The sequence below is a fragment of the Oncorhynchus mykiss genome, chromosome 16 (assembly GCF_013265735.2).
Source record: "Oncorhynchus mykiss isolate Arlee chromosome 16, USDA_OmykA_1.1, whole genome shotgun sequence".
NCBI classification, from domain to species: domain Eukaryota; kingdom Metazoa; phylum Chordata; class Actinopteri; order Salmoniformes; family Salmonidae; genus Oncorhynchus; species Oncorhynchus mykiss.
Genome location: NC_048580.1, coordinates 58,337,033 through 58,349,627, shown reverse-complemented (window position 1 = coordinate 58,349,627; position 12,595 = coordinate 58,337,033). Strand labels below are relative to the sequence as shown.

The 12,595-nt window shown below is 41.9% G+C and overlaps 1 protein-coding gene across 1 annotated transcript in view; it reads right to left on the bottom strand.

The window, feature by feature from the left end:
• LOC110492412 (peroxisome proliferator-activated receptor gamma) overlaps positions 1–2,175 on the bottom strand; it is a 15,860-nt gene extending 13,685 nt beyond the window's left edge. Inside the window, exon 1 of the mRNA XM_021566706.2 lies at positions 1,805–2,175. The gene's annotated coding sequence lies outside the window, so the exon portion shown is untranslated. The remainder of the gene's footprint in view (positions 1–1,804) is intronic.
• Positions 2,176–12,595: the final 10,420 nt, after the last annotated feature.

Sequence of the window (12,595 nt, the reverse complement as noted above, 5' to 3'; positions counted from 1 at the left end):
TAATTACAGACACCAGTAAAATGTTTAAGTACCCAAAGGGACCACTAGATGTCTTCTGATAGATTACAAAAAATCCTTGTAAAATTCAACAATTCTAATAATTTATCGGTAAACTTGAAACGTTTCAGTAATATACCCTTCCTTTGCAACCCTAATGATGAGTGCTGACAAATTATCTACACATACGTTAACAGAAGACTGACGTCCTGTGGAACAGTCTTGTTACCTAAGTGGTATGATTGAAAAGGTTTGTGTGTTAGAAGTTGGTAAACAGGGAACACCGGAGAATTACGGTGATCATATTGAGGTCTGGATCCTACATTGTAAAAAGTCATTAGTTCTGAAAACTATTTTTTTTTGTCGTGGACACCGTTGCTTAGAACCACTCGAGTAACCTAACTCAAAGTATTTCAGTATTCAATACTTTATAGTAATACAGTGACATTTCCATCCATATGATTATCTTTTAAAGTTGTAAATACTGAATTGTTATGTGTTTTATGAGCTTTTTGCGACTAAATTAAATTATGTACGATTTAAGTTACTTTAAGAGGAAAATTTGTTGTAATGAACATACAAATGTAGGGTCCCTTCTACTTAAATTGTTAACCTTCATTAAAAAAAAAATCTCAAGTAGTAAGTAGTTCTGATTAGTCATTTTCAGTGGTCATGTCTTAGTGTTTAACATTGTTTTAGGTATTTGACCATTTGTAATTTGAACCCCCCTTAGCAGGCATTGTTGGGCACAGTGATCATTCCTCTAGCAGTAACTGGAGGTAGAGCTGTAAGCCTTACAGGATGCAGCATTATCCTCTGTCATTAAGACTGGTGAACATTACCGAGTTGATGGTGGGAATGGCTTGTCTCATTATTGAACGTCAATTTGATATCCGTTCATCGTGATCAACTACACCTCCTAGCACAACAAACTGCTTAATACTATTTTAGAAACATACTTTTATTTCTTCAAACATTAATACAACATTGTGTAAAAGTACCATGAAGTCTAAACATTTTGAAATACCCACAATTATTTAAAAAAGAGCCACGTGCCACTATTATGAATTAATAACTTGTGAAAACGTAATAATTCGATATCAGCACAACACAGATAATCAAGTGTTTTTTACGTAAATATCAATGTCTCATTACTACCTTATTATTTTAAGTAAAGACATAATAGAATCAGGTATGAACAACTTATTTAATACATGTTAGATTGACTTTAAAATATTAAACAATCATAACTGGTAAAACTCAATAACTAGATTATCAGAACACAAATAAATAAAGATGTATTTACTCAATAACCTAATAATTGTTAACAGTACTCAAAAATGACATATGAGTTAGTATCACTTTTATGATTTGAGTTCTACTGGCTGTTGGAGATGTTTGAGTAACCACTACACAATTTATTTAATGAGTTAGGCAGTTACTTTATAAAAATAGAATGATAAAAATACAATTGTATAAATTGATAACTTGGGTGGAATAAATTAAACATTTATCAAACTGTCAAAAGTTGACAGTAGCATATATTCGAATTACAGACAAACTAGCATATAAATTGACAAAATAAATCCTTATTATAATCCAAAAAGGTTTTGTATGTCCATGCAAATAGGTCAAGATAAATTGTCAAATGAAACAAAATAAAGCCTTTGATGGATTTAAAACCGCTATCAGTAGTGTTCATGAATAGCCTTGACAGACAGTTGCACTTGTTCACCTTTTGAAACTAGATAGCAGTCTACAGTCTCACGCAATCAGAATTATTAAAGGAAGATGTAGTTTAGCCTACCTGTCTTGATCTGCAACACAAAATATCAACTCGTTCTTCTCGTTCACTATTCACTTATGAAGCTTAATTCACATATTCAGCAATATGTCTTCCTTTTTCTTGATCACGGGGTTGCTTAATAATAGGACAGATTACATGTGGGTCACGCAACCAGTGTTTGAATAATTCCCTTCGTGAACTGCATGGCTTCCCATCTTCCGTCCCGCCTCCATTTACGGGTTGGACTTTGGAGTAATTCTTCACTGAACACTGGGCACAAACCTGTTGCACTGAGGGATTATCTGATTTCATAGATAGTAGAATGGAATAGTAGAATGATGTAGGCTACTGTTGACTAGTTTATGAGATGTAGACTGTAGACTGTGTTCATGAATAGCCTTGACAGACAGTTGTACTTGTTCACCTTTCGAAATTAGATTGTCGGAGCACATCTTACATTCTCACGCAATCAGAATTATTCAAGACAGATGTAGTTCAGCCGGCCTGTCTTGATATATCAACTCGTTCTTCACTATTCAGTTGGAGTTGGACTTTGGAGTAATTCTTCACTGAACACTGGGCACAAACCTGTTGCACTGAGGGATTATCTGATTTCATAGGTAGACTGGAATAGTAGAATGATGTAGGCTACTGTAGACTAGTTTATGAGATTGTATAATTCTCATATGAATATTGAAGTAAATAACTATTCAGAGCAGCAGTACATATAAATCCATAGGTTTACAGTAGACATAAACTCACAGGCCAGTTTTTTTAGGTACAACACCCGGTTCACAAAAATGGATCCTCCAGACAGTGAGTCACATGGTCGTGGCTTGCTATATAAAGCAGGCATCAGGCATTCAGGAAAAGGAGGACAGAGCATGCCTCCATTCTCATTGACAGGGCTGTAGTGGAGCAGGTTGAGAGCTTCAAGACCCTTTGTGTCCACCTCACCAACAAACAAACATGGTCCCAGCACACCAAGAGGACACGATAAAACCTATTCCCCTCAGGAGACTGAAAAGATTTGGCATGGGTCCTCAGATCCTCAAAAGGTTCTACAGCTGCACCATCGAGAGCATCCTGACGGGTTGCACCACTGCATGGTATGGCAACTGCTTGGTATCCGACCACAAGGCTCTAAAGAGGGTAGTGCGTACGGCCCAGTACATCACTGGGGCTACTGCACGGCAAGCGGTACCGGAGCGCCAAGTCTTGGTCCAAGAGGCTTCTAAACAGCTTTTACCCCCAAGCCACAAGACTCCTGAACACCTAATCAAATGGCTACACAGACTATTTGCATTGCACACCACCCCCCTCCCCCCTTTTACGCTGCTGCTACTCTCTGTTATTATCTATGCATAGTCACTTCAATAACTCTACCTACATGTACATATTACCTCAATCACCTTGACTAACCGGTGCCCCGCACATTGACTCTGTAACGATACCCCCTGTATATAGCCTCGCTATTTTTTCTTAAAACTGCATTGTTGGTTAATAAGGGCTTGTAATGAAGCATTTCACTGTAAGGTCGACACCTGTTGTATTCGCCGCATGTGACAAATAACATTTGATTTGATATGATTATGTTTGATTGAATGTTAGAATGGGAAAAACTAGTGACCTAAGCAACTTTGAACGTGATATCTACTTCCGGCGCCGACAGAGATGGCCGCCTCGCTTCGCGTTCCTAGGAAACTATGCAGTTTTTTGTTTTTTTCCGTGTTATTTCTTACATTGGTACCCCAGGTCATCTTACGTTTCATTACATACAGTCGAGAAGAACTACTGAACAGAAGAGCAGCGTCAACTCACCATCAGTACGACCAATAATATGACTTTCGCGAAGCGGACCCTGTGTTCTGCCTTTCACCCAGGACAACGGAATGGATCCCAGCCAGCGACCCCAAAAAACGACTTTGAAAAAGGGGAAAACGAAGCGGTCTTCTGGTCAGACTCCGGAGACGGGCACATCGTGCACCACTCCCTAGCATTCTCCTCGCCAATGTCCAGTCTCTTGACAACAAGGTTGATGAAATCCGAGCAAGGGTAGCATTCCAGAGGGACATCAGAGACTGTAACGTTCTTTGCTTCACGGAAACATGGCTCACTGGAGAGACGCTATCGGAGGCGGTGCAGCCAGCGGGTTTCTCCACGCATCGCGCCGACAGAAACAAACATCTTTCTGGTAAGAAGAGGGGCGGGGGCGTATGCTTTATGGTTAACGTGACGTGGTGTGGCCAAAACAACATGCAGGAACTCAAGTCCTTCTGTTCACCTGATTTAGAATTCCTCACAATCAAATGTAGACCGCATTATCTACCAAGGGAATTCTCTTCGATTATAATCACAGCCGTGTATATTCCCCCCCAAGCAGACACATCGATGGCTCTGAACAAACTTTATTTGACTCTTTGCAAACTGGAATCCATATACCCGGAAGCTGCATTCATTGTAGCTGGGGATTTTAACAAGGCTAATCTGAAAACAAGACTCCCTAAATTTTATCAGCATATCGATTGCGCAACCAGGGCGGGAAAAACCTTGGATCATTGCTATTCCAACTTCCGCGACGCATATAAGGCCCTGCCCTGCCCTCCTTTCGGAAAAGCTGACCACGACTCCATTTTGTTGATCCCTGCCTACAGATAGAAACTAAAACAAGAAGCTCCCGCGCTGAGGTCTGTTCAACGCTGGTCCGACCAATCTGATTCCACACTCCAAGGCTGCTTCCATCACGTGGACTGGGATATGTTCCGTATTGCGTCAGACGACAACATTGACGAATACGCTGATTCGGTGTGCGAGTTCATTAGAACGTGCGTTGAAGATGTCGTTCCCATAGCAACGATTAAAACATTCCCAAACCAGAAACCGTGGATTGATGGCAGCATTCGCGTGAAACTGAAAGCGCGAACCACTGCTTTTAATCAGGGCAAGGTGACTGGAAACATGACCGAATACAAACAGTGTAACTATTCCCTCCGCAAGGCAATCAAACAAGCTAAGCGTCAGTATAGAGACAAAGTAGAATCTCAATTCAACGGCTCAGACACAAGAGGTATGTGGCAGGGTCTACAGTCAATCACGGATTACAAAAAGAGAACCAGCACCGTCACGGACCAGGATGTCTTGCTCCCAGGCAGACTAAATAACTTTTTTGCCCGCTTTGAGGACAATACAGTGCCACTGACACTGCCCGCAACTAAAACATGCGGACTCTCCTTCACTGCAGCCGACCTGAGGAAAATATTTAAACGTGTCAACCCTCGCAAGGCTGCAGGCCCAGACGGCATCCCCAGCCACGCCCTCAGAGCATGCGCAGACCAGCTGGCTGGTGTGTTTACGGACATATTCAATCAATCCCTATCCCAGTCTATTGTTCCCACATGCTTCAAGAGGGCCACCATTGTTCCTGTTCCCAAGAAAGCTAAGGTAACTGAGCTAAATGACTACCGTCATCATGAAGTGCTTTGAGAGACTAGTCAAGGACCATATCACCTCCACCCTACCTGACACCATAGACCCACTCCAATTTGCTTACCGCCCAAATAGGTCCACAGACGATGCAATCTCAACCACACTGCACACTGCCCTAACCCATCTGGACAAGAGGAATACCTATGTGAGAATGCTGTTCATCGACAGCTCGGCATTTAACACCATAGTGCCCTCCAAGCTCGTCATCAAGCTCGAGACCCTGGGTCTCGACCCCGCCCTGTGCAACTGGGTACTGGACTTCCTGACGGGCCGCCCCCAGGTGGTGAGGGTAGGCAACAACATCTCCACCCCGCTGATCCTCAACACTGGGGCCCCACAAGGGTACGTTCTGAGCCCTCTCCTGTACTCCCTGTTCACCCACAGCTGCGTGGCCACGCACGCCTCCAACTCAATCATCAAGTTTGCGGACGACACAACAGTGGTAGGCTTGATTACCAACAACGACGAGACGGCCTACAGGGAGGAGGTGAGGGCCCTCGGAGTGTGGTGTCAGGAAAATAACCTCACACTCAACGTCAACAAAACTAAGGAGATGATTGTGAACTTCAGGAAACAGCAGAGGGAACACCCCCCTATCCACATCGATGGAACAGTAGTGGAGAGGGTAGTAAGTTTTAAGTTCCTCTGCGTACACATCACAGACAAACTGAATTGGTCCACCCACACAGACAGCATCGTGAAGAAGGCACAGCAGCGCCTCTTCAACCTCAGGAGGCTGAAGAAATTTGGCTTATCACCAAAAGCACTCACAAACTTCTACAGATGCACAATCGAGAGCATCCTGTCGGGCTGTATCACCGCCTGGTACGGCAACTGCTCCGCCCTCAACCGTAAGGCTCTCCAGAGGGTAGTGAGGTCTGCACAACGCATCACCGGGGGCAAACTACCTGCCCTCCAGGACACCTACACTACCCGATGTCACAGGAAGGCCATAAAGATCATCAAGTACAGCAACCACCCGAGCCACTGCCTGTTCACCCCGCTATCATCCAGAAGGCGAGGTCAGTACAGGTGCATCAAAGCTGGGACCGAGAGACTGAAAAACAGCTTCTATCTCAAAGCCATCAGACTGTTAAACAGCCACCACTAACATTGAATGGCTGCTGCCAACACACTGACTCAACTCCAGCCACTTTAATAATGGGAATTGATGGGAAATTATGTAAAATATATCACTAGCCACTTTAAACAATGCTACCTAATATAATGTTCCCTACATTACTCATCTCATATGTATATGTATATACTGTACTCTATATCATCTACTGCATCTTTATGCAATACATGTATCACTAGCCACTTTAACTATGCCACTTTGTTTACATACTCATCTCATATGTATATACTGCACTCAATACCATCTACTGTATCTTGCCTATGCCGCTCTGTACCATCACTCATTCATATATCTTCATGTACATATTCTTTATCCCCTTACACTTGTGTCTATAAGGTAGTAGTTTTGGAATTGTTAGCTAGATTACTTGTTGGTTATTACTGCATTGTCGGAACTAGAAGCACAAGCATTTCACTACACTCACACTAACATCTGCTAACCATGTGTATGTGACAAATAAAATTGGATTTGATTTGATAGTTGGTGCCAGGCATGACAGTGTCTAGGGCTTACCCGAAATGGTGTGACAAACAAAAAACATCCAGTCAGCGGATGAGAGAGGTTGAAGGAGAATGACAAGAATCATACAAGCTAAAAGGCGGGCCACAAATGTGGTGTGCAGAAGGCGACCACTCCGGGTTCCACTCCTGTCAGCTAAAAGGCGGGCCACAAACGTGGTGTGCAGAAGGCGACCACTCCGGGTTCCACTCCTATCAGCTAAAAGCAAGAAAAAGCGGCCACAGTGGGCACGTGATCACCAACACTGGACAATTGAGGAGTGGAAAAACATTGCCTGGAACATGACAGCGAGTTCAGTTTATTTGAGTGGCCTGCACAGTGGCCAGACCTCAACCCAATAGAGCATCTTTGGGATGAGATGGAAGTGATGCCATCGCGTCAGCATCGACCAACATCCCTGTTGAACGTTTCCGAACAACTTGTAGATTGCTGTTCTGGAGGAAAAGGGGGGTCCGACCTTGTACTTGATGGGTGTACCTAATAAACTGTCCGAATGTAGCTACATGTATAATCTATTCATTTTAAACTCACAAGAAACAGCACTTTACATGGAATTCTATAGGTTGCTTCTGCATTTCTAATGCAGAGACCATAGGCCTTTAGAGAAACAAATCAGTGTAATTAATCATGCAAACAATACGGTTTACAATTTATGTAACCTTTATTTAACTAGGCAAGTCAGTTAAGAACAAATTCTTATTTACAATGACGGCCTACCCCAGGCAAACCCGGACAACGCTGGGCAAATCTGGCGCCACCCAATGGGACTCCCAATCACGGCCGGTTGTGAAACAGTCTGGAATCGAGCCAGGGTTTGTAGTGACGCTTCTGGCACTGAGATGCAGTGCCTTAGACCACTGTGCCACTCGGGAGCCTGAAAGACAAATGTTTATTACTATTCCACTAAAATAGCCTATATTTAATATTCTGTATGATTAATAGTATCCCTTAATCATGTGTACTTACTATATAATATACTGTAGAATACTATGCTACACCCTGTAATATCTATTGTGTAGTGCTTACTACTATTGTGTAGTGCTTACTACAGAATTTTGTATTATATTCGAGAATAATATGCTCCACATCATGTAGTGCTTAAAGGGATACTTCGGGATTTAATCTACTTTTCCAGAGCCAGATGAACTTGTGGATACCATTTTTATGTCTCTGTGTCCCTCAGTATGAAGGGAGCCAATGTTAACTAGCATTAGCGCAATGTTGGTACAGTATCTGCTAGCATAATAAAGGGCCTCATTGCCAAAATCTCGAAGTATCCTTTTAATATAGAATTTTGTAGTATGCTGTAGAATACTATACTCCACACTGTAGTATCACTCAATCATGTATTAATTACTTTATAATTTGGTAGTGCACTGTAGAATAAACTACACACTGTAGTATCCCTCGATCATGTGTAGTACTTACTGTAGAATTTTGTAGTATACTGTAGAATACTACAATTTTATCTACAAAAAATATTAGTGTTCACAAAAACACTACAGTTTTTAACTATAGTAATACTACAGTATTTCATTTGCATATACCTCCACCCATTCCCTTCCCCCATATCCCAATTGTTTGTGTGAAAAAAATATGTTGCGTAACGCTTACTTCTTCATTTTTATCATTTTATTGTATCAGGAGTGTAACATACACAGACGTTTCTGCTTTTGCCTTCTTCAGTGTACAGATTCAAATCTTACAATCAGAACAACATTGGTAAGATTCAGGTGAGCACAGTCCAGGCGCTTCTAATCAGGGTAATTGATCCTTTGTCAATCAGGGATGGCCTTTGTGGTCTACCTGTACACGTGTTACAAGGTTATATAGAATTATAGACTATGGGAGCGGGTACGAAGGGGTTAATATCCATTGCGAGCCGTTCATGAAACAATTGCCTTAGGCGTCCGGTCACTTGGGTGCCACCCATGAGTGATAAACCTACATGCGAAGTATAGACCATATATTGTGTTCCCTACAGGTCATAGAAAAGAGCAGAAGCACTGAACTAGACTCCAGTCCTATCTACCTACAGGTCATAGAAAAGAGCAGCAGCACTGAACTAGACTCCAGTCCTATCTACCTACAGGTTATAGAAAAGAGCAGCAGCACTGAACTAGACTCCAGTCCTATCTACCTACAGGTCATAGAAAAGAGCAGCAGCACTGAACTAGACTCCAGTCCTATCTACCTACAGGTTATAGAAAAGAGCAGCAGCACTGAACTAGACTCCAGTCCTATCTACCTACAGGTCATAGAAAAGAGCAGCAGCACTGAACTAGACTCCAGTCCTATCTACCTACAGGTCATAGAAAAGAGCAGCAGCACTGAACTAGACTCCAGTCCTATCTACCTACAGGTTATAGAAAAGAGCAGAAGCACTGAACTAGACTCCAGTCCTATCTACCTACAGGTCATAGAAAAGAGCAGCAGCACTGAACTAGACTCCAGTCCTATCTACCTACAGGTTATAGAAAAGAGCAGCAGCACTGAACTAGACTCCAGTCCTATCTACCTACAGGTTATAGAAAAGAGCAGCAGCACTGAACTAGACTCCAGTCCTATCTACCTACAGGTTATAGAAAAGAGCAGCAGCACTGAACTAGACTCCAGTCCTATCTACCTACAGGTTATAGAAAAGAGCAGAAGCACTGAACTAGACTCCAGTCCTATCTACCTACAGGTTATAGAAAAGAGCAGCAGCACTGAACTAGACTCCAGTCCTATCTACCTACAGGTTATAGAAAAGAGCAGCAGCACTGAACTAGACTCCAGTCCTATCTACCTACAGGTTATAGAAAAGAGCAGCAGCACTGAACTAGACTCCAGTCCTATCTACCTACAGGTTATAGAAAAGAGCAGAAGCACTGAACTAGACTCCAGTCCTATCTACCTACAGGTTATAGAAAAGAGCAGCAGCACTGAACTAGACTCCAGTCCTATCTACCTACAGGTCATAGAACATTTGTTATTTTAGTGTTTGTCCAGTAGGTTTCCTCAAGGAGAAAGCAGCCACTTCTATGTCAAAGATAATAAAACAAAAACACTATTGTAAATACTACAGTATACTACAGTAATGTCTGCAAAAACACTACAGGAAATACTACATTCATGTCCGCAAAAACACTACACTAAATACTACAGTAAAGTCCGCTAAAACACTACAGTGAATACTATAGTATATAAATATCAGGGGCACAACTTTGGTTTTAGAAGTGGGGGGGGGGGGGGCATCATTTATTTATTCATACATTTTATTTTTCAGTCAGATAAACATTCCAAACAGTCTACCTGACCGCTTGGATGCATCTGCATGGTCCTAAAGCACACTGTTGCCTTGTTTTGTATCAAAAATGCAATTTCAGAATGTGGGGGGGGGGGGGGGGGACAACTGGCAGCTTTATTAAATAAATAGTACTTGCAAAACACCAGTCTCAACAGTGAACAGGCGACTCCGGGATGCTAGGCAGAGTTGCAAAGAAAAAGCCATATCTCAGACTGGCCAATAAAAAGAAAAGATTAAGATGGGCAAAAGAACACAGACACTGGACAGAGGAACTCTGCCTCGAAGGTCAGCATCCCGGAGTTGCCTCTTCACTGTTGACATTGAGACTGGTGTTTTGCGGGTATTATTTAATGAAGCTGCTAGTTGAAGACTTGTGAGGCATCTCAAACTAGACACTCTAATGTACTTGTCCTCTTGCTCAGTTGTGCACCGGGGCCTTCCACTTCTCTCTCTATTCTGGTTAGAGCCAGTTTGCGCTGTTCTGTGAAGGAAGTAGTACACAGCGTTGTACCAGATCTTCAGTTTCTTGGCAATTTCTCGCATGGAATAGCCTTCATTTCTCAGAACAAGAGTAGACTGACAAGTTTTAGAAGAAAGTTATTTGTTTCTGGCCATTTTGAGCCTGTAATTAAACCCACAAATTCTGATGCTCCAGATACTCAAATAGTCTAAAGAAGGCAAGTTTTATTGCTTCTTTAAATCGAGACAACAGTTTTCACCTGTGCTAACATAATTGCAAAAGGGTTTTCTAATGATCAATTAGCCTTTTAAAATGATAAACTTGGATTAGCTAACACAAGGTGCCATTGGAACACAGTAGTGATGGTTGCTGATAATGGGCCTCTGTAGACCATAACAAATCATCTGTTTCCAGCTACAATAGTAATTTACAACATTAACAATGTCTACGCTGTATTTCTGATCAATTTGATGTTATTTTAATGGACAAGAAATGTGCTTTTCTTTCAAAAACAAGGACATTTCTAAGTGACCCCAAACTTTTGAACGGTAGTGTACATCTCAGGACAAATATAAGCACCCCTTAAATCATGTCATTGATTGTAGCCTTAGCCTGCATCACTATGTTGTTTAACCTTACCTCTGAGCACACTCAATATTCCTATAATGAAATAGCATATATGTATCTAGATAAACAGGAAGAAGGTTATTGTAACACTTTGTGATACAGAGGTCAATGAAACAGAGACTGGTTTCGTTACACCACTTTTCATTCCCTCTGTTTCAGGGTTAGTCAACCTGCACTGTGTCTAGTCAGAGAGCCAGACCTGCAAAAGACTTCCTCAAGTTGCGTATGGTCTCGGCCTTGGCCACGTCTTCACTGGCTGTGCGAAAGAAGGATGTTTCCTTCAGGCCAAAGGCATTGGTCAGGGACTGAGATTTACTGAAAATGTTTTTGTAGTGATTATAATCAGAAGAAGTAGTAAGCCAAATACCAAATAACATCACCAATTGACTGTAGAGTATTATAGTTATTATAGTTATTAGATACAGGCTATTATGTTTGGTTTAACCTTGTAATTACGTCAAAACTAGGTACAGTGCCTTGCGAAAGTATTCGGCCCCCTTGAACTTTGCGACCTTTTGCCACATTTCAGGCTTCAAACATAAAGATATAAAACTGTATTTTTTTTGTGAAGAATCAACAACAAGTGGGACACAATCATGAAGTGGAATGACATTTATTGGATATTTCAAACTTTTTTAACAAATCAAAAACTGAAAAATTGGGCGTGCAAAATTATTCAGCCCCCTTAAGTTAATACTTTGTAGCGCCACCTTTTGCTGCGATTACAGCTGTAAGTCGCTTGGGGTATGTCTCTATCAGTTTTGCACATCGAGAGACTGACATTTTTTCCCATTCCTCCTTGCAAAACAGCTCGAGCTCAGTGAGGTTGGATGGAGAGCATTTGTGAACAGCAGTTTTCAGTTCTTTCCACAGATTCTCGATTGGATTCAGGTCTGGACTTTGACTTGGCCATTCTAACACCTGGACATGTTTATTTTTGAACCATTCCATTGTAGATTTTGCTTTATGTTTTGGATCATTGTCTTGTTGGAAGACAAATCTCTGTCCCAGTCTCAGGTCTTTTGCAGACTCCATCAGGTTTTCTTCCAGAATGGTCCTGTATTTGGCTCCATCCATCTTCCCATCAATTTTAACCATCTTCCCTGTCCCTGCTGAAGAAAAGCAGGCCCAAACCATGATGCTGCCACCACCATGTTTGACAGTGGGGATGGTCTGTTCAGGGTGATGAGCTGTGTTGCTTTTACGCCAAACATAACGTTTTGCATTGTTGCCAAAAAGTTCAATTTTGTTTTCATCTGACCAGAGCACCTTCTTCCACATGTTTGGTGTGTC